Source organism: Balaenoptera physalus (assembly GCF_965194825.1).
Source record: "Balaenoptera physalus genome assembly, chromosome: 18".
NCBI classification, from domain to species: domain Eukaryota; kingdom Metazoa; phylum Chordata; class Mammalia; order Artiodactyla; family Balaenopteridae; genus Balaenoptera; species Balaenoptera physalus.
Window position 1 is genome coordinate 33,669,737 of NC_138899.1, and position 20,943 is coordinate 33,690,679.

Consider the following 20,943-nt stretch of genomic DNA (forward strand, 5'->3'; position numbering starts at 1 on the left):
CGTTTATTTATTACACACTCAGATCGAATGTCTTAATAGTGAAATAATAAAAATATTCTCATAAACAAGACAAGGCTGTCATCTCCTACCACTGTTATTTAGTATTGCACTATTTAATATTGTATTCTAGTAAGTGTAATAAAATGAAAAAGAAATAATAGCAATATACAATACTAGAAAAAAATTGTTTGCAGATATTAAATTTTACTATGTAGAGAATCAACTAAAAACTATTAAAACCAATACTAGAATTCAATAAGGTGGTCAGATATTTAAAAATAATTAATTTCTTTATTTTCCAGTAATAGTCAATAAGAAAATCAGATGGTGGTAATCAATTTCTACATTAAGATAAGCCAATCTGTAAATAACCTATAAATAAATGTAATAATGTGAAAAGTCTCTATAGAGATAACTTTAAAGAAATTAATGTACGAAAAATCTTAATGGTTGGAATATAATCATTGGACTTAATAAGAATGCCTCTTGCCCTAAATAAGTGAATGCTTTTCCAGTCTCAATTCCAGCATAATCCTTCTGGCATTTGACAATCTGATCTTAAAATTTGCTTAGAAGAGAAAGGTACAAGGAAAACCAAATCTGAGGGAAAGAAAAGTAACTTAATTTTTGCTGAGGTATTATTTATATAGAGTGAAATTCAAAGATTCTACATGTATGGTTTGGTGAGTTTTGACAAAAGGATATACACATATAGCCCACACCCCAGTTATCATATTGAAATCTACAGCATCCCAAGAAGTTTCCTCTGGACATTTTACAGACATCCCTCAGCCCCTCCTGAGGAACCAGTATTGCGATACACATCATCATAGATTAGGTTTGCCTGTTGTACAATCTCATTAAAATGGAATCATACAGTATCTGCTCTTTTGCATTTGGCTTTATTTGTTCAACATAATGAGATTTAAGATTCACCCTTTTTGGTGCACAAATCAGTTCAGATCTTCCTCAGCTTATGATAAGGTTATGCCTTGAAAAACCTGTGGTAAGTTGAAAATATCGTAAGTTGAAAATGCACTTAATACCCCTAACCTACCAAACATCATAGCTTAGCCTAGCTTACCTTAAATGTACTCAGAACTCTTATATTCACCTACAGTTGAGTAAAATTATCGAATATAAAGGCTAATTTATAATAAAATGTTGGCTATCTCATGTAATTTATTGAATACTGTACTGAAAGTGAAAAACAGAATGGCTGCATGGGTACAGAATGGCTGTAAGTGTATTGGTTGCTTATCCTCAGGATCACCTGACTGACCTGGAGCTGCAGCTCTCTGCCCTGCCTGGCAACACAAGAGACTATCAGAGAAGATCAAAATTCAAAATTCAAAGTACAATTTCTACTGACTTCATAGCATTTTTGTACCATTGTAAAGCTGAAAAATCTCAAGTCAAACCATTGTAAGTTGGGGGTGGTCTGTAGTTTGTTCCTTTTTATTGCTGAGTAATATTCCATTGTGTGAATAGCCACAGTTTCCCTACTCTTCTGTTGAGAGAAATTTAGATTGTTCCAGTTTTTCGTTGTTTTCTGGAGTCTCTCTAATTTGTCCTTTTGATCTTTTGTCTGTCCTTATACATAAGGCTGGGGTGTGCTGAAAGCTCTGAAAAGCCATGTTTTCTCTTTGAAAACAGAACTTGCTTCAAATGTAAGAGAAGGCAGTGATATGCTAACAAATGCAAACAGCTAAGCAACGCTGTTGTATTTTTTAATCATGTGTTACTGTATTGTATTAACCAACAGCTTATGATGAAAATAATTACAACCCATAATAATAATAGGGCAACCCATAATTCCTTTTCCTCTCAGTCCTTTCTTATTCATCAATAAGTTGAAGGTAGAGACTCTTGGAAGAATCTGCATCAAGAAGTAAAATGGAAGCAGTTGAATTAGTTCGGTAGAGCTTTTCCTGTTCTTGTAAGAACAAATACATATACGAGTACAAGCTATGAAATACAAATTGTGTAATTTCAGTGATTCCACTATAAATTCTTATATTTGCATTTAAAACTGACATTGTACAATACAAGAAAGAATGGTAAAAATCCATGCTAATAATGTTAAATTTGAATTTTTTGTTACTTAGAATGAAATTAAATAGCAAATAAAAAATACCATGACAAATTGAAAAACCACAGAAGAAGGGGAAAACTTTAAATTTTAGTACCTTTAACAGCACTTTTTCCTGCTTTTTGAAAAAGGGCTCTGCATTTTTATTTTGCTCTGGGCCCTGCAGATCGTATTACAGCCTTGCCTATGATACTTGCCATATGACATAAGAAGGAAAAAAAAAATAAGATTACCTTTTTCAGTGTAGACCCCCTTGGATATTCTTGGGATTCCCCTGGGGGGGTTGCCATAGGTAGAAAGGAACAAGCTCTCTCCTGTTTCTTAGCTTTGATTTGCTCTAAGGAGCTCTCCTCACCACCCTGCAGTCAGGGCCATTTACGATACCAGGGCTTGGCTGATGTATCCATTGGGCCCCTCTGTGTTTCACCAGGGGCCATTCTGAGGGTTCCCAGTGATTCCTCGTTAGTCATTTTGCCCATAAACCATTGATACAGTGCAATTTCACTGACTCCATCTTGACAAAATATAATTTGATTAAAATTCAAGACGCTCAGCACAACAATGCGTTTCAAACAACAATTTGGTTGGAAATGAATAATCTATAGTTTTTGTAATTTCTAATTCATTTCCAGTGAATAAACAGTGAGAGCAGATTGACTGAAAATGAATTAGAAATTTCAACACAAAAGACAGAGAAGACACTCCTCCAATTCTAGAAAAAGGAGAAGAAAATGATTAATATGAATAAAAGTGTGGCAAAATTACTCTATAGTACATTAAAATGTCCTAATTAGTCCCATTCTCTCCCCTCCAAAAAGAAAACAAAACAAAATCCCAAAATAACAACCTGTGAGTGTGGAATATTCACTTAACTTTCAGTTAAATGATTTGTGTACGTATCTGTTCCTGTGGTCTGTAGTAGAATTAGGGAGACAGACAGCCTCTCCTCTCCCCTCTTTGTGGTGATTATGGCTTCCCGGACACTGAAGCAGTCTTGTGTTTGTGCACAGGGATGCCACAATTTTATTGGCTACACTTCTTCAGTGTCTGTCCCAAGCTCCTTTCTCCATTGGGGGAAACCAGCTCTCAAGCTGGGCCGTTTCGGAGGGCATGCCATGCCCCAATTCTCGTCTTTGCTCTCATTCAGTGCACAGGCACATAAGCACACATCAAAAAAATTAGCTTCCACTCTCAGTCCCCAAAAAACAAATCCCCATGCCTATCAGGGCATAACGAATGAAGACGCACGCCACAAGAATCTGTCCACACTGAGTCCCCTGGTTTGGTTCCACAAATAGCAAGCTCAGAAACTCCCCTGGTCTGACTCAGGAGTAGGAGTGACCTATGAATAATACAAACAGCCCATGAAAACCTTTATTGTGGACTTTAAATATAGGACAATGACCTTACTCACCCTTCTTGAATTTTTCCCACAACTGATCTGCTTTATCTATTATGCCTGCCTTAGCACATTTGCTCTTTTATAGACCCAGGGATTTGTTTGGACCATGTTGCGCCATTGCTGATGCATGTGTTAGGGGATTTTTTTCTCAGAAAGCAGTCTACCCAGGGCCAAAATATCAAGAGATGTAGGTCAGGAGGGTAAAATGTTCAAGTAATTTTTTTCTGATGCTGTCTATGTAATGTATTTACATGTTGATTTGCTCAGTTATTTGGAAGATATATACCAAATGCCTCTAGTTGCTGAGGATTTAAGGGTATATGATTCATGACCACTTTATTTAAGCAGCACGTTATTTGGGGGCTACTGTGCCAGGTCGATGCACAGTTGCAGAACAGGAAGGTTGAGTGCCCTCTTTAAGGGGCGAGCCCTGGGCTGGGGCATCCACATCTCAGCCTGATGGGGGCAGTGGAGAGAACTTTCCATTGAGTAAATGATGTCAAGAGAGTCTCAAAGGATGAATAGGTTTCACTAGAGACAAGCTTTTTAAAACTGCATTTCAGGCAAAAGAGCAGAACTTGTAGAGATGCAGGGGAGAAAAAAACAATGTGTGGCACATTCAGGAACCGGGAGGTATGTCACAGTATGGCTGGGACAGAAAATATACCTGTGGGAGCAACAGAGGATACACTGAACAGGGTTTTTATGCAGTTTAAGGAGCTTGGACTTTATCCTACAGGAAACTTTTAAAGATTTTGAGCACAGATACCGCCGATGAGGCTTACGGTTTGTAAAGATCATTCAAAGCAGAGCATAGGGGAGACTGATTGAAGCAAAACGGGACCCGAGGGGAGAAAACCTATCATGGAGCTAGAAATATTGAAGGAACCAACAAAGCAGTGACAACAGCAATAGGGAGGAAGAAAGGTTTCTGAGAATATAGATACAGGGATAGGATTTCTTGGGCATCAAAGCTTACTGTGCTCAGAGTGAGGGATGGAGGAGGACCCAATAGTGGATCCCCGGGTGGATTGGAATGGTGCTTTTCTCTGAGCTGGGAAAGGAGCAAGGCTCAGTGAGAAAGAAAATGGTTAGCTTCAGTTTTAGATATGCTGAATGTTTAAAGCCAGGTTTGTTGACATGTAATTAACATATTGCAAAATTCACCCTTTTCAGTATACAGCTCTATGAATTTTGGCAAATGTGAATATTTACGTAATTACCACCAAAACTGAGATGGAAAGTATCTCCATCACCCCCAATTGTTCCCCTGTTCCTTTGTAGTGAACACATTTCCCCACCCCTACCTCATGGAAACCATTAGTCTGTTCCCTATAGTTTTTCGTTTTCTAGGATGTCATTTAAATGGAATCATACAGCATGCTCATTTAAAAAAATCTGGCTTCTTTTTACTCGGTATAATGTTTTTGAGAGAGAGCGCTGAATCCTAACCACTGGGCCACCAGGGAGCGTCATTATTTATTGTAGTATAATGCTTTTGAGATTCATGTAGTTATCTGTGGTTTGTTAATTTTATCGATAAGAAGTATCACATTCTGTGGCTGTAATGAAATGCGTTTATCTATTCAGTGGTTGGTGAACATTAACGTTGTTGCCAGTTTGGGGAGATTACGGATAAATCTGTTATAACTATTTACATATAACTGTTGGTGTAAACTTAAGTTTTCACTTCTCTTGGGTGAGTACCTGGTAGTGCCTGGTACTGACAGTGGGATTGCTGGGTCATTTATAAATGTATGTTTAGCTTCATAAGAATCTGCCAAACTGTTTTCCAGAACTTTAGTATTGTCATCAGAAAAAATTAGCCATTCTAAAAAGTGTGTAGTGAAATACCACTGTGGCTTTACTTTGAATTTTTCTAATGATTAATGGCATTAGTATTCTTTCTTGTGCTTATTTGACATCTGTATATCTTTTTTGGTGAAGTTTCCATCAAATATTTTGCCCACTTATTTTTACTGAGTTTTTGTTTTTCGTTATTGAGTTTATGTATTTATAAATAAAATCAGGATACAAATTCTTTGTCAGATATGCAGTTTGCAAGTATTTTCTTCCAATCTGTGGTTTATCTTTTCATTTCCTTAACAGTATCTTTGAAAGATTTAAGTTTTTAATTTTGACAAAGTTCAATTTATCAATAGTTTCTTTATGGATTTGGCTTTTGGTGTTGAATCTAAGGAATCTTTGTCTAACACAAGCTACAAGGGATTTTTCCTATGGTTTCTTCTAGAAGTTTTATACAGTACTATTAAGTGTTACATTTAGATCTATGATCCATTTTGAATTAATTTTTGTATACAGTTCAAAATATGGGTTGAGGTTCATTTAACAAAATTTTTGCAAACGGATGTTTAATTGTTCCAAAAACGCTTGTTAAGAAGACTTTTTTTTTCCATTAAATTGCCTTTAGACCTTTGTCAAGAATCAGTTGACTAGATACGTGGGGATTTATAAATGTTCTTATTTCTACCTCTCTATATTAAAAGCTCTTTGAGGCCTAAGATATTGTTTTACATTGATGTTTTTTCTTAACTCCAACACGATACTTTTATATAAGAGATACTCCAAAATTGTTGGAGGTAACAGGAAACAAGACATCAGGAACTGAACTTGAATCCTACCACTTCTATCCATTAATGTGACTTTCGATCAATTACATATCTTCTCTACATTCAAGTTTCCACATTTTTGAGTGTCCTAATATTTAATTCCTAGAATGTTAGAAGGATGAAATGAATACAGCAAAAGGATTTGGTATTTGATAGGCTGATGCCTAGCATGGGGTAGGTTCTCCATAGAGATAGTTATTTATGTAATTAAAATCCATTTAAGAGGAATATGAAAAAAATGGATATTGAATTATGTGAATGCAGTTAATTTTGCATGTTTCCCAAAGAATATTAAGACTTCCAGTCACCTATGAAATAACAGCTGCTTTCAATTATGTACTAATTTGAATAAACCAACAATAATGCAGGGAGGGTGTATGAGACAGAGGAAGAGGTTAGGTAGGCACATAAGCAGTCTTTCTCTTTTAGGCTGAAAATCTCAATAGCTCTGCCAGTGGGCCAAAGAGTGGTGATTTTTTTCATGTTCCTGATTGCAGAGCAGAGCTTGTTTCTTCGAATGTGTCTGCTAAGCCCATGTTGCTGTGTTGAAAGACTACGTTTGTAGCCGAAAGGTTTTTTCATGTCACTACAAGGGTGTTCCAACCTGCCACTGCCTTTGACATACCACTGACATCCCCGCAGATTTCCTTCCCTGCTCTTTCCATTAACATAAAAATTGTGAGACTTGGTCTAAAGATATGTTGGGGCTAAACAGAAGACTTTGGTTGGACAACAGGACGTATAACAGTAGCTACTTTGACCATTTGTGTGTTGTTAGATGTTTACCCATTTCCCAGGACTGCACAGGTCAAGTGGTATGAGAAGACAAGCCAGAGGGTAGCCCCAGGGCAGACCTGATGCCACCAGATAATTTGAGCCATTGTTACCAGAATTTTCTCACTTAGTGAGATTTTTCCTTCTACCCAATACAAGGTTGCATGGAATTTTAAGCTCAGACACAAAATTTACGGGTGAGTATATTGAGACTGGGCAGTTTTACTGGATAGAAATCTAAACAGATGGCTTTCCCTGAAAAAGCAAATCTGCTGGTTGAAACTGGCTTGTACCCTGGCTGAATGTGTTGGCCACTAAGGGATTCAGAATCCCTGGAGAGGATCCCTGAGCAGAGTGTCAATAGCCACAGCATGACCATCTCTCAGTGGCAGAATAGATGGCACCACTGCTGTGGCTCTTTTGGGATTAGAGTTGGACCTTTTAAAACACCCTTGACTCACTTTTTATTTTTCCATCTCAAAGTTCATAAATCACACCCAGGATCTTTCCAAATAAAATATATGCACAGAAGAAAAGTTTTTATTCTGGGAAGACACAGCAAATCCTGCCAAACCTTACTAGCACCCTGGCAATTCAATTAGATTGAAATGAGCCCTAACTGATAACTTGATTCTGACTATAACATTCATTCTCAGGCTATGACCGCTCACAAAAACAAACAAACAAACAACATCCCCCCAAAAAAACCCTTGAGTATTCACTTTTTTTTTTTCTTTGACCCTATATTATCAGTAAGTGCTTTTCCTTCTGTGATGTACCAGCAGGTCCAGCTTCATGGGTTTGCAGACTGGGTGACCACACAGTGTCCCATGCTTAGAAGGGCCTCATGCTTGTTTTAATGCTTGGCTGTTGCTGTTTTAAAATTCTGAATAATTTTTTTAACAGGAGGCCCTGCACTTTCACTTTGCATTTGGCCCTATCCTGGTCAGCATGCTGGGTTACAACGAAGCAGACAAGGAATTTTTTGGAAGGATGGTCATGGTTAATGGTCAACAGCAAACCTCAAGACACAGTCTGGAAAGACGCTGGGAACTACTGGACACTTCAAATCCCAGTCCAGATCCTGCCCCAGGGAATGGGTCATTAGACAGTGCTGCTGTCCCCATTGCTAAGCACAGGGCACCACTGCCACTGCCACCAGGGAAGGAGCCTAAACAGTGCCTGCTTCGTTGTGCCACTTACTCCCAATTCATATTCCCGGTTGGGAAACTCTCGGTTGCCGAGCATAGGTTATCATGTCTGGCCTAGCTACTAGAATTGAGAGAAGGAATAAATGTGCTCTTGCATCTTCTATACTGAGAATGACCCTGCCAACTACCAGACCCACAGAGTGATACATTCCCCAGTATCAGTGAATAGGAGATGGTTCACACCCTGAACAGCCAAAACTCAATGAAAGACAGGAATAGGTGTTCATCTCACCTAACTTCTAAGGGTCTGCGCTTTTAGGTTCTCTAAACATCTGATCAATCTTCCGCTGTGCTCTTTTCTAGATCTCTTTGCTGGTTCTTTCAAGGTCTTTCTCCCAGAGCATTCTACCTTATTTTTGATTCTTGCTTACATATGTTTCTGGGTGAACTCTTCTCTACGTGGCTGATGACCCTGAATGCCTCTGAAATCAACTTACCCACGTTCCTCTCCCATGCTCTCAACCTCCCTCAGAACATTTCTATGTAATATGATTGAAATTAGGAATCACTCTTTTAATATTCTAGTTCAAATAAACCTAATTCAGTTACATGATAGGCTAGAACCACAGGGAGAGTTATTACCTAGTGTGTTCCTGAAAACAGAACTCTTTTGGTATCTAATGCTATAGAGATGAAACATCTTTATTCCTATTATTAATCTAAGGAATGGAGTTTAAAAAGTGAGGAGACTAATTAGGAATATCTGATTTTGATATTTCTCCAGGGCGATTACATAGGAGAAATGCAATCGTTTTAACTCTTCAGCTGGGATTTTGTGTTTGAATATTTGTTCTAGATCCATATATTGCAGGATATTATATTTCTTCTGAAATTATTAGAGAATTTCTTTCAGTTATTTTTGCATTGACTACCTACTTATTGAGCCTTGGATAAAGTCCTTTTAATTTACACATCATTAAGAAGTCCATGCAGTATCAGGTTCAAAACGAGGGCAAGGCAGGTTCAAATAAACTTTACATAAGTCAAGGAGTGTGGCCATTCTGCTTTAATTTCACCGTTTTTCAGGATCATATTACATTTTACCAGGGCCTGTCTTAAGGCTCTGTCTTGTCTCCTTTCTGAAAAGTACGAGAAAAGGAAGACAGATGAAGGTGGAATCAGAGGACAGTAAAGAAGGATAAAAAACACCAAAGTTAAGACGTCGTCGCAGTTTTTCCACTCACTTTCTCTCACCTTGTCTTTCTTAGCTCCTGAAGCATGAGCCGTGAGCAGAAAAGGTGACGAGGTTTCAGTGCCTCACATACTAACAAGCATTCCTTAACTCTACTTCTCTCCATACTTTTATTAAAGCGAATGTATTCTGTAGAATGTTTTCCCGAAATTGTCTGATCATTTAAAGTTTAATTTGGGTATAATCTCCAAAATTCAATATTTTTACTGCTCCCTACTATACAATTTTTAGTAATGATAGAAAACATTTTAAATGCCTTTCTGTGAGCAGCTTTTATTTTCACGGTCTATGTTTAATCTATTCACAGGTGTTTATTTAAAAACGTCACCCATGAATACTTTGTTTCGTGCAATATTTTAGATATTAAATCAGTATTTAAGAACTTGCAAGGGGGCTTCCCTGGTGGCGCAGTGGTGAAGAATCCGCCTGCCAATGCAGGGGACACGGGTTCGAGCCCTGGTCCGGGAAGATGCCACATGCCGCGGAGCAATCAAGCCCGTGAGCCACAACTACTGAGCCTGCGCGTCTGGAGCCTGTGCTCCTCAACAAGAGAGGCCGCGATAGTGAGAGGCCCACGCGCCGCGATGAAGAGTGGCCCCCGCTTGCCGCAACTAGAGAAAGCCCTCCCACAGAAACGAAGACCCAACACAGCCAAAAATAAATAAATAAATTAATTAATTTTAAAAGAAAAGATCTTGCAGGGAGTCTCATTACTCTAGGAATAATTGAACAGAATATGGACCAGCATACAGACTCTAACAATTATGGGACATAACAACTAGAAGAGTATTTAAAACAGAAAAACACATCAGGCGCATAACACGAAGGTGCAAATTTCTGTTTTTTTACACGCATTTCTTTATCTCAGTTATATGCTTGTCTTTTCCAAGGGAGCTCAAAGACAGAACACTGCAGTGAGAAGGGATGAGAGTGAGAGAATTCAGCTACAATGCTACTCTTTAAATGGAGTATATAATTTAGCAATTTCTAACACTAAAATTTTAGACTTTGGTTCCATGAGACTTTGGGTGATAAATTATATGCACTCCCTTATCCCCATTCCCTCCTCTCTCCCAGTAGGGACAATCTCTAGTAATCAGGAAATGTTTTTCATCTCTTCCATCAATTTTGAGTTTAGGAGACCCCCTTAGCTTCCACTGTAGGCTGTTAAAATTGAATGAAAACTGAATAAGTAACTACAAGATATTTTGTTTCTTAAATTAGGTGTGGCAAGCATGCCTGTAAATTGTCAAAGGAATTAAAACCATATTAACGTGTTATTCAATTTTAAAAATAACTCCTCCAAATATTGCAGTGAATGAACAGCTCATTAGTGATGCCTTTTCTGAAGAAAATAATGTTTTTCTTTCATTGTTTTCTTGGAAGGATTACCTGTTGGTCTAAAATTGGTTGTAATATTGAAAAGAGTATATGCAATAGAATAGTGTATTGCAGGTCATATAGTCCACACCATAAAGGGATCAACTTTTCCAGGAAATGTGGTCAAGAAGCCTTGCCCAAAACTTCATGTAAATTTGTAAGTGAAAACAACTTTTTTGATAATAAAGAACTGTTACTCAAAACTGCTTGGTACATTTTTAGCTCTATGTCAAGAGTCTTCAAATCACAGCTCTGTGTCTATTATTTATACTATACTATCATTTCTAATATTGTCTGCACTTACTTTAATTCCATGTGTGGAATTTGTGGATGTTAATTGTATTTAATTGTCCCCAACTTATCTGATTATAGCAAGCAGATCATTCTGAAATAATGCTCCACAGTAACGGAATGTTCTACAATAAATACGTGGTGGAGATTAGCCATTAAGGTTTGTCTGGTTTCTCATAATTCAACTTATCAAAAGTGAAGGAGGATATAGTCCTGCTGAATTACCACTGAAGCGCTCAACACAAATCATTTTTCCCATTTCCACAGAACTAGGTGACACTCCCCGAATAAATTATAATTTGCGTAGTGTTCTGTATGTAAATGCTGTTTGCTCTTTTCTTTTTTTTTTTTTAATCCTGAGAGCTAGACTTTGCTATGAACTAAAGAAGGCCATAGGGGCTTACTAGCCCTATGGGGGTCACAGGGCTGATCCAACAAGGTCTTGGTGATGATGGCTAAAATGACATTTTGATCAAGTGGGAAAGTTTCCTTCCCAGCTTGTCAGATAACAACAGAATTGTCAACAGTATTTCCTTAGAGATGGCTGCCTCTTTTTTACAGTGTTTGAGGAAGAGTCATCAGGGCTTGGAGTGATGTAAATAATAACTATTCTCTGGAAAATGCAATTTTTAAAAAATTGTTATTCATTAATTAGTGTATAAGTGATGGTCTTGCAAAAGGATGACCCATTATAGATTAAAAGATGTTGTTTGATAAAAAATGGCTGTTAAAGTTGAAGAAATATTTAACCTTTCAGGAATCAATGGGATACAAATTCAAATAATACATGCCAGTTTCCTTTATTAATTTTGTGAAGCTTGTAAAAATATACAATGTTTATTGCTGACAAGAACGTTGAAAAATTAGGTACTTCGTATTGTGCTCTTGGGAAAGTAAAGAGATACATTTTTTAAATGGAAAATTGGCAATACAAATCAAAATTCTTCAAAATGTTTAATATCCTTTGACCCCAGGAATTTATCCTATTGCAAATTATTTCAATTTAAAAAATGTATTCTAGAAAAACCACAGTTACAGAAAGATAGAGAAGATGAAAAGGCAGAGGGCTATGTACCAGATGAAGGAACAAGAAAAAAACCCAGAAAAACAACTAAATGAAGTGGAGATAGGCAACCTTCCAGAAAAAGAATTCAGAATAATGATAGTGAAGATGATCCAGGACCTCGGAATAAGAATGGAGGCAAAGATTGAGAAGATGCAAGAAATGATTAACAAAGACCTAGAAGAATTAAAGAACAAACAAACAGAGATGACCAATACAATAACTGAAATGAAAACTACACTAGAAGGAATCAATAGCAGAATAACTGAGGCAGAAGAACGGATAAGTGACCTGGAAGACAGAATGGTGGAATTCACTGCTGCAGAACAGACTAAAGAAAAAAGAATGAAAAGAAATGAAGACAGCCTAAGAGACCTCTGGGACAACATTAAACGCAACAACATTCGCATTATAGGGGTCCCAGAAGGAGAAGAGAGAGAGAAAGGACCAGAGAAAATATTTGAAGAGATTATAGTCAAAAACTTCCCTAACATGGGAAAGGAAATAGCCACCCAAGTCCAGGAAGCTCAGAGAGTCCCATACAGAATAAACCCAAGGAGAAACACGCCGAGACACATAGTAATCAAAGTGGCAAAAATTAAAGACAAAGAAAAATTATTGAAAGCAGCAAGGGAAAAACGACAAATAACATACAAGGGAACTCCCATAAGGTTAACAGCTGATTTCTCAGCAGAAACTCTGCAAGCCAGAAGGGAGTGGCATGATATACTTAAAGTGATGAAAGGGAAGAACCTACAACCAAGATTACTCTACCCGGCAAGGATCACATTTAGATTTGATGGAGAAATCAAAAGCTTTACAGACAAGCAAAAGCTAAGAGAATTCAGCACCACCAAACCAGCTCTACAACAAATGCTAAAGGAACTTCTCTAAGTGGGAAACACAAGAGAAGAAAAGGACCTACAAAAACAAACCCAAAACAATTAAGAAAATGGTCATAGGAACATACATATCGATAATTACCTTAAACGTGAATGGATTAAACACCCCAACCAAAAGACATAGACTGGCTGAATGGATACAAAAACAAGACCCATATATATGCTGTCTACAAGAGACCCACTTTAGACCTAGGGACACATACAGACTGAAAGTGAGGGGATGGAAAAAGATATTCCATGCAAATGGAAATCAAAAGAAAGCTGGAGTAGCTATACTCATATCAGATAAAATAGACTTTAAAATAAAAAATGTTACAAGAGACAAGGAAGGACACTACATAATGATCCAGGGATCAATCCAAGAAGAAGATATAACAATTATAAATATATATGCACCCAACATAGGAGCACCTCAATACATAAGGCAACTGCTAACAGCTATAAAAGAGGAAATCGACAGTAACACAATAATAGTGGGGGACTTTAACACTTCACTTACACCAATGGACAGATCATCCAAAATGAAAATAAATAAGGAAACAGAAGCTTTAAATGACACAATAGACCAGATAGATTTAATTGATATTTATAGGACATTCCATCCAAAAACAGCAGATTACACGTTCTTCTCAAGTGCGCACGGGACATTCTCCAGGATAGATCACATCTTGGGTCACAAATCAAGCCTCAGTAAATTTAAGAAAATTGAAATCATACAAAGTATCTTTTCTGACCACAACGCTATGAGATTAGAAATGAATTACAGGGGAAAAAACGTAAAAAAGACAAACACATGGAGGCTAAACAATACGTTACTAAATAACCAAGAGATCACTGAAGAAATCAAAGAGGAAATAAAAAAATACCTAGAGACAAATGACAATGAAAACACAACGACCCAAAACCTATGGGACGCAGCAAAAGCGGTTCTAAGAGGGAAGTTTATAGCTATACAAGCCTACCTAAAGAAACAAGAAAAATCTCAAGTAAACAATCTAACCTTACACCTAAAGAAACTAGAGAAAGAAGAACAAACAAAACCCAAAGTTAGCAGAAGGAAAGAAATCATAAAGATCAGAGCAGAAATAAATGAAATAGAAACAAAGAAAACAATAGCAAAGATCAATAAAACTAAAAGTTGGTTCTTTGAGAAGATAAACAAAATTGATAAGCCATTAGCCAGACTCATCAAGAAAAAGAGGGAGAGGACTCAAATCAATAAAATCAGAAATGAAAAAGGAGAAGTTACAACAGACACCGCAGAAATACAAAACATCCTAAGAGACTACTATAAGCAACTTTATGCCAATAAAATGGACAACCTGGAAGAAATGGACAAATTCATAGAAAGGTATAACCTTCCAAGACTGAATCAGGAAGAAACAGAAAATATGAACAGACCAATCACAAGTAATGAAATTGAAACTGTGATTAAAAATCTTCCAACAAACAAAAGTCCAGGACCAGATGGCTTCACAGGTGAATTCTATCAAACATTTAGAGAAGAGCTAACACCCATCCTTCTCAAACTCTTCCAAAAAATTGCAGAGGAAGGAACACTACCAAACTCATTCTATGAGGCCACCATCACCCTGATACCAAAACCAGACAAAGACACTACAAAAAAAGAAAATTACAGACCAATATCACTGATGAATATAGATGCAAAAATCCTCAACAAAATACTAGCAAACAGAATCCAACAACACATTAAAAGGATCATACACCACGATCAAGTGGGATTTATCCCAGGGATGCAAGGATTCTTAAATATACGCAAATCAATCAATGTGATACACCATATTAACAAATTGAAGAATAAAAACCATATGATCATCTCAATAGATGCAGAAAAAGCTTTTGACAAAATTCAACACCCATTTCTGATTAAAAACTCTCCAGAAAGTGGGCATAGAGGGAACCTACCTCAACATAATAAAGGCCATATATGACAAACCCACAGCAAACATCATTCTCAATGGTGAAAAACTGAAAGCATTTCCTCTAAGATCAGGAACGAGACAAGGATGTCCACTCTCACCACTATTATTCAACATAGTTCTGGAAGTCCTAGCCACGGCAATCAGAGAAGAAAAAGAAATAAAAGGAATACAAATTGGAAAAGAGGAAGTAAAACTGTCACTGTTTGCGGATGACATGATACTATACATAGAGAATCCTAAAACTGCCACCAGAAAACTGCTAGAGCTAATTAATGAATATGGTAAAGTTGCAGGATACAAAATTAATGCACAGAAATCTCTTGCATTCCTATACACTAATGATGAAAAATCTGAAAGAGAAATTATGGAAACACTCCCATTTACCATTGCAACAAAAAGAATAAAATACCTAGGAATAAACCTACCTAGGGAGACAAAAGACCTGTATGCAGAAAACTATAAGACACTGATGAAAGAAATTAAAGATGATACCAACAGATGGAGAGATATACCATGTTCTTGGATTGGAAGAATCAACATTGTGAAAATGAGTATACTACCCAAAGCAATCTACAGATTCAATGCAATCCCTATCAAATTACCAATGGCATTTTTTACGGAGCTAGAACAAATCATCTTAAAATTTGTATGGAGACACAAAAGACCCCGAATAGCAAAAGCAGTCTTGAGGCAAAAAAATGGAGCTGGAGGAATCAGACTCCCTGACATCAGACTATACTACAAAGCTACAGTAATCAAGACAATATGGTACTGGCACAAAAACAGAAACATAGATCAATGGAACAAGATAGAAAGCCCACAGATTAACCCACGCACCTATGGTCAACTAGTCTATGACAAAGGAGGCAAAGATATACAATGGAGAAAAGACAGTCTCTTCAATAAGTGGTGCTGGGAAAACTGGACAGCTACATGTAAAAGAATGAAATTAGAATACTCCCTAACACCATACACAAAAATAAACTCAAAATGGATTAGAGACCTAAATATAAGACTGGACACTATAAAACTCTTAGAGGAAAACATAGGAAGAACACTCTTTGACATAAATCACAGCAAGATCTTTTTTGATCCACCTCCTAGAGTAATGGAAATAAAAACAAAAATAAACAAGTGGGACCTAATGAAACTTCAAAGCTTTTGCACAGCAAAGGAAACCATAAACAAGACGAAAAGACAACCCTCAGAATGGGAGAAAGTATTTGCAAATGAATCAATGGACAAAGGATTAATCTCCAAAATATATAAACAGCTCATTCAGCTCAACATCAAAGAAACAAACACCCCAATCCAAAAATGGGCAGAAGACCTAAATAGACATTTCTCCAAAGAAGACATACAGACGGCCACGAAGCACATGAAAAGATGCTCAACATCACTAATTATTAGAGAAATGCAAATCAAAACTACAATGAGGTATCACCTCACTCCTGTTAGAATGGGCATCATCAGAAAATCTACAAACAACAAATGCTGGAGAGGGTGTGGAGAAAAGGGAACCCTCTTGCACTGTTGGTGGGAATGTAAATTGATACAGCCACTATGGAGAACAATATGGAGGTTCCTTAAAAAACTAAAAATAGAATTACCATATGACCCAGCAATCCCACTACTGGGCATATACCCAGAGAAAACCGTAATTCAAAAAGACACATGCACCCGAATGTTCATTGCAGCACTATTTACAATAGCCAGGTCATGGAAGCAACCTAAATGCCCATCAACAGACGAATGGATAAAGAAGATGTGGTACATATATACAATGGAATATTACTCAGCCATAAAAAGGAACGAAATTGAGTCATTTGTTGAGACGTGGATGGATCTAGAGACTGTCATACAGAGTGAAGTAAGTCAGAAAGAGAAAAACAAATATCGTATATTAATGCATGTATGTGGAACCTAGAAAAATGGTACAGATGAGCCAGTTTGCAGGGCAGAAGTTGAGACACAGATGTAGAGAATGGACATATGGACACCAAGGGGGGAAAACTGCGGTGAGGTGCGGATGGTGGTGTGCTGAATTGGGCGATTGGGATTGGCATGTATACACTGATGTGTATAAAATCGATGCCTAATAAGAACCTGCAGTATAAAAAAGCAAACAAAACAACTAATACTAAACTTTCATTGGGTTATTTGTATGGAAATATGTTAATATAAATGTTTCAGACGTTACATGAAATTTCTAAAAATCTTGTATTTGTATGGAAATATGTATGGAAATATGTTAATATAAATGTTTCAGACATTACATGAAATTTCTAAAAATCTTAAAAAAAAAAAAATGTATTCTAAGAAAATAATTAGGGATATACACAAAAGAGTATATATAGCACAATGCTTATATAAAATAAGACCAGAGAGATATATGCCAATGTTTACTGTCAGTAGAATGGACAAATAAATTGTGGTATATTCCACAAAAGGATATTATAATACAATGAAAATAAATGAAGTGTAGCTACACAGAACAATATGAAAGAATCTTACAAATACAACATTGAATAAAACAAGTAAGAAACACAAGACTACGTACAGTGTGAGTTCATTTATATACACTTCAGGAACTAATCAATAGCATTAGGGATACATATACGGATGGTAAACAAAAGGAAAGCTGGGAATAAGGGTGACACAATTCAAGATAGTGGTGACCTTTGGGGAAGAAGGAAAAGGTTACGAAAAGAAAGAGACACACAAGAGACACATTTTCTGGGGTGAAAATAATGTATGATTTCTTGAGGAGTGGTTACATGAGTATTCACTTTGTATCTGTTTGCCAAACTGTAAATATAGGTTTTATGTACATTATATGACTATGTTATTTTTCATCATAGAAAAAATGTTTAATTGATATCAAAGGAGTTCTCTGGTTGCAGGATTTCATTGTAGAAAATTTACAATTTCTACAATGAAAAAGTGTCACTTTAAAATTAGGCTCTCCTGAGGATTTTACCATAGTGTTAACTATGGGGCAAGGATTGCTCCATGTGTATTCTATCGTGCTTAGTAGTTTGGTGACTATAGCAATTTAACGTCAATATGAATTTCTTGTTGAAGGAAATTTAGGGAACTGTCTTATCAAGCTCTAAGAAAAGAACACAACATTCAGGAAGTCGATAGCAAAAGGGACCTAAGTGGTATGATGGCTTAATTACACTAGTGAGAAATCTAGGATAGAATTTCTATTTTAACAGGCGTATGTATTTTCCTTTATTTTAAAAATTAAGTGGTCCTTATTAACTAGTTTTTGTAGCTGTGGTCTTCAAATATGAAAGCAAACAACTTGGTAAGATGTAACATATTTTCATTTAACCAAGAATTATCTAAAAAAGTGACTTTAAATAAACTGCGTAATTGATATTGTCTTGATATACACTATTTTTATGCCTTGAAGGCCCAAAGTGATTTGGTGTCAAGAAGCAGACAGTTCTTCTCAAGAGTATTTGTCCCTAGTGGAAGAGGCAGGAAAATGGAGAGGTTGTATCTTTCCCCTTTCAGGAAGCTGAATTGAGCTCTGCCTCTCTCTCTCTCCTAGGACCAGGGCGCTGGGAAGGGTAGCACAGTGTGTGCACTGCACAAAGGCTCGGGTGTTTAGAGGCTATAAAGTCTGGTGGATTTCCACTAGTATAGGCCTGGGCTCTGCTCCAGCATTGTGCTGTCTCAAGGAGGAAGAGATTTTATTCTTCTTCTGAAGGCTTTCTTTCTTTCTTTCTTTCTTTCTTTCTTTCTTTCTTTCTTTCTTTCTTTCTTTCTTTCTTTCTTTCTTTCTTTCTTTCTTTCTTTCTTTCTTTCTTTCTTTCTTTCTAATTTATCTTCCCAGGGAGGCACCTTTTAAAACCTTAAACTAAGATTCCTATAGGGTAACATCAGCTGTGCCTATGACTCTATCTGGGTATCCAGCAGAGTAGTGTTGTCTTGTACTGAGATGGTTCACTGAGCTTAAATGAAAATACAGTATTGAGAAACTTCATTATATCACTGGGAGCCACACAGAGACATTTGTAGAACTAACATCTAGAGATGGCATGAGTCAGCCAAGTTTAAGTCAGGGCTCTTGACTCCCTAACCAATACTGTGTCTATTGAATTCGTTTCCTATTTCTGCTATAAGAAATTACCATGAACAGTGGCTTAAAACTGTACACATTTATTCTCTTACAGTTGTGGAGATAAGAAGTCCAAAATCAGTTTCATTGGACTCAAATCAAGATACCCACAGGGCTGTCCTCCTTCCCAAGGCTCTCAGAAAATCCATCATTTTGCATTTTCCAGCTTCTGGGGCTGCATTTCTTGTATTCATGTCCTCTTTCTGGACCAAATGGGTACTCTCCCAGTGTAGATCTTTGTGTCTCCCAGCACATTCTTTTTTAGGACCTAAAAAGTGTCATGGGCCCCATTCCAATGTGTGTGTGTGTCACACAACCACCAATTTTTTGACACCAGCTTGGTGTCCGATGATTCAACCCAATACCAACACTATCTACTTGAAGGTAGCATCAGATCCCACAGGATAAAGGCTCAGTCTTTAAGACTGCCCCCACTTCAAGATGCCAATAACAAGCCCAGGTTTTTACCTGTGCTTCTGACTACTGACTATATATGAGAGATTCCTACCACCTACAACTTGGGTTCAAGAAATTTGCTAGAGCTGCTCACAAAACTCAGGAAACCTGTTCACTCCCTAGATTACTGGTTTATTATAATGGACATTAGAGGATACAAATCGACAGCCAGATGAAGAGATGCATAAAGCAGGGTGTAGGAAAGAGTATGGTGCTTCCATGCCCTCTCTGCGCCGCTCTTCCTGAATCTCCACATGTTCACCAACCAGGAAGCCTTCTGAACCGAGTCCTTTGGGGTATTTATGGAGGCTTCATTACATAGGCACGGTTGATTAAGTCATTGGCCACTTGTGCCTGAACTCAATCTTCAGTCCCTCTCTCATCCTTTGGTGAGGTCCAAAAGTCACCTCATTAACATAACAAATGACACCTTTACTGCTCTCAACACTTAGGAAATTTCAAGAGTTTTGAGAGCTCTGTGCCAGAAACGAGATGCAGGCTAAATAAATATTTCTTATTATAAATCACAATATCACAGGACGCATTTCATCCACAGTATTTATTTATTTATTTATTTATTTATTTTATGGGAAACTTCTTTCTCTTTACTTAGGCCTTAGGAGGAAAACTGACTTTGGTCAGTCTGTTTAAAACAAATCTTTGGTCTTTAAAACAAATCTTGGTTCCTCCTTCCATCTTCAAAGCCAGTAGTGCAACATTTTGCTTCAGTCTCCACATTGCCTTCTTCTCTGTAGTCAAATCTCCCTCTACCTCACTCTTACAGTGACATTTCTGATTCCATTTAGGTCCCACCTACATAATCCAGGATAATCTCTCCATCTCAAGATAACTACTCCTATCTGCAAAGTCTGTTTTGCTATATAAGAATATTCATAGGTTCTGGGGATTAGAACCTGGATATCTTTGGGGGCCATTATTCAGCTACTACATGTGTCATGCCCCCAGCCTGATCAAGTAGCATGGATAAGCTTGTAAATTATATACTGGAGAGCATATGCTGTTAGGTTGATTATATGTGAGATATATATGGGGACTAATTGTGAGGAAAAATAACCAAACATCATTTTACGGAGTAAATGCTTTAGAAGAATGTTTTCAAAATATCTTTGAAAAGGGAAAGGGATATTAGAAAGAATATGGAATCGTCAGTCAGAAGGCTTCCAGATCCTTCAATTGACTGGTTAGGTAACCTTGGGTAAGTCATTGAATATCTGTGGGACTCAGTGACTATATGGCCTTAAAATGGGGAAACTGGATTAATAACCTCTAAGGCTCCTTCTATCTGTAATCTTTGTGCATGCATTTATCATTGAAGCACATTATTGATTGCCATGTATAAGAGCAAGAACTCTTGTAAATTGTGGAGATGTAAAGATGAAAAGAGAGTCTAGTGATACTTCTACTCCATGAGTTTATCTTAAAAGATATTGAAAAATGAGAATGGCATGCAATAT